This window comes from Alosa sapidissima, chromosome 10 (genome assembly GCF_018492685.1).
Source record: "Alosa sapidissima isolate fAloSap1 chromosome 10, fAloSap1.pri, whole genome shotgun sequence".
Lineage (NCBI taxonomy): Eukaryota > Metazoa > Chordata > Actinopteri > Clupeiformes > Clupeidae > Alosa > Alosa sapidissima.
The window spans coordinates 34,204,603-34,207,102 of NC_055966.1; the positions used below are offsets into that span (position 1 = coordinate 34,204,603).

General features: G+C 39.8%; 1 protein-coding gene across 1 annotated transcript in view; it reads right to left on the bottom strand.

The window, feature by feature from the left end:
- Positions 1-2,500, bottom strand: part of si:dkey-12j5.1 (probable assembly chaperone of rpl4) — a 72,920-nt gene that overhangs the window by 49,953 nt on the left and 20,467 nt on the right. The window lies entirely within an intron of this gene.

Consider the following 2,500-nt stretch of genomic DNA (forward strand, 5'->3'; position numbering starts at 1 on the left):
CAAGCCGTCCTATGCCGATCGACAGATCAAAAACACAAACATGCATTCATTTGTTTGTTCATTCATTCATTCATTCATCCATTTGTATTCTCTACTAATTACATCAATTACATTTAAGTTGAAGGATGGGTGGATGGACTGAATACTAGGGGTGTAAATATTCACCGATATATATCGGTAACTGACTTGAATGTTAAAGATGCGAGTGCTTCGTTACACAAACCCCTACATTAGTTGAGGAAGTCATTTGTCCCCAGGGCCATTGAACTGTTCAATGCTTCAGTTAAGGGAAGAGGAGAGAGAGACTTCTCCGCATAGTCTGCCTCTTCACCCCCTCCATGTTTGGATACTGTCTGTCCACTAGCAACTTTTTACCACTGTCTTTCTGCCTCACTGTTTGCGTGCTATATTAGCACATATGCATAACCCCTCCCCCCATGCCACAGCCGAACTGTGGCCACACTTATACCTTTTCTTAATATACACGAATCCGGTGAAACTACTGGAAGTAAGCGGGCGCCATTACTGAGCTGTTGCTGGGTAGCATTGCGCCAGTGCCTCCTATTGGATTCGTTTCGTCCACTGGGATAACAGCCGGCGATTTACGACTGTCTCACTACTTATTTTATAATGTCGAGTGGGAAAACATGTTCCGTTTTCAATTGTTCCAATAGCAGCAATAAAATTACCAGTTGGAACAAAAGAAAAATGTGAGATACACAAAATACCCCGGGTCGACTGCCCCTGTCTGGTAGCCTAACGTTACCATACGGTTTGCACAGATAGCAGTTAGCTTTACCTTACCCTTTCCTTTTGAAATGTGAAAATTAGATAAACAATGGTCACAAATGAAAAACGTGAATTTGTTTATTTAATATCCATTCATTTATTTATTGTTGCCAAATGGACAGATATTTTTATAGTTTCCTCGTTAGCTTGCCTAGCTAGCATAGTTATTGCTGACGTTAGAGCTACAGAAGTTAAGTAGATATAATATCAACCTAGTCCCAATTATGTATTTCCTCATTCTCTACTCTAAGCTATTTTCATAAATAATCTGTAAGATCGCTTGTACCTTCATCTGTGACAGGAGTAGGGGTGGGCGATATGAACAAAAAAATCGATATTTTTGGTGATTTTGACGATAACGATAATTAGTCGAGATCCTTTAAAAAAAATGTTTTTGTTAAAGTCTGAGTTACTTTACAGCTCATTATTTATGAATAGCATCATTACAATAATAACCAATAACCTAACCTGTGACTTTTTAACCAAATCAACCAATGCATTGTCACTCTATGACACATTTCCAATTCTGCCCCCACTTGGGTGTGTGGCAATGACATGGTCTAGCCAACTACATTAGAGAAGATGAATAGGCCTAACAGTTTCCCAAGAGAAAGTCTGAAGGTGAAGTTCTTTTCAAACCTTTACATAGGATTCACTGTAAAACTAAGCAGACCAACAGAGTACATATCAGTTATTTCCTTCTATGTTTTGTTTAAGAGCACTCATGTAGGCTAGCATTCCAAGTTACAGAATATAAACGAATGCGTTAGCTTATGGCTAATGTATATGAGAAATCCCATAGAGATGCTAACGGTTAGCATAATCCGTAAACGTAGAGAGCGAACTTCAGTCCATTTACAACAGTTACTTGAGAATAGTTCTTTGTTTACAACTGACTATTAAAATACTCAAAGGCTAATGTTTTCTCTCCATATAATACCATGTAGGAAAAAACTTGAATGCCTCATCAATGGTACTTGAACAGATACTTGACAAAAGTAGCCGCAAAAAATCCCAACTAGGCTACTCTCGCTGCACAAAATAAACATTAGGCGTGCGTAGGACAACGTTGTGACCCACTAGTGATCACGTGACACTTGCTCTGCTGCAGCCAGCTTCTCCCGCATACACCTCCTGGGAATGTATGAGTCTTCAATGGGTGATTTCGAGTGTTTTTTCCCCATAAGTAATTTAAATACTCGATAATAATTATCAGTAATGATAAGGTAACAGGTCTCCTCTACTGTCACACAAAGGCATTTAACCGCGTCTCTGCAGCCTTGTGAGAGTGAACGTGCGTCAGGTGTATTACCTTGGCTATGAACTCTCCTAATGATTACTGCTCCTACTGCGAGGAATCTTTGCTATCCATCTCTAATCTTTGCTAGCTATCCATCTCTAATCTTTGCTAGCTATCTCTAATCTTTGCTATCCATCTCTAATCTTTGCTAGCTATCTCTAATCTTTGCTAGCTATCTCTAATCTTTGCTAGCTATCCTATCCTAGCTATCTCTCAACCAGTGCCAGTTGCTAGTGTGCTTCTGAACAGGCTGCCATCAGAGCTGCACGAGCATCCTGTCAACCCCTTTCCCTTCTGCTGCCATTTAAACACTGTGCGCTAAGCTCTAGACAACATCAGCTAGGTAACATTAGCAATGCCCACTAACAAAAGCACAGTTAGCATAACAACTAACGTTAATGACAGGTAAAC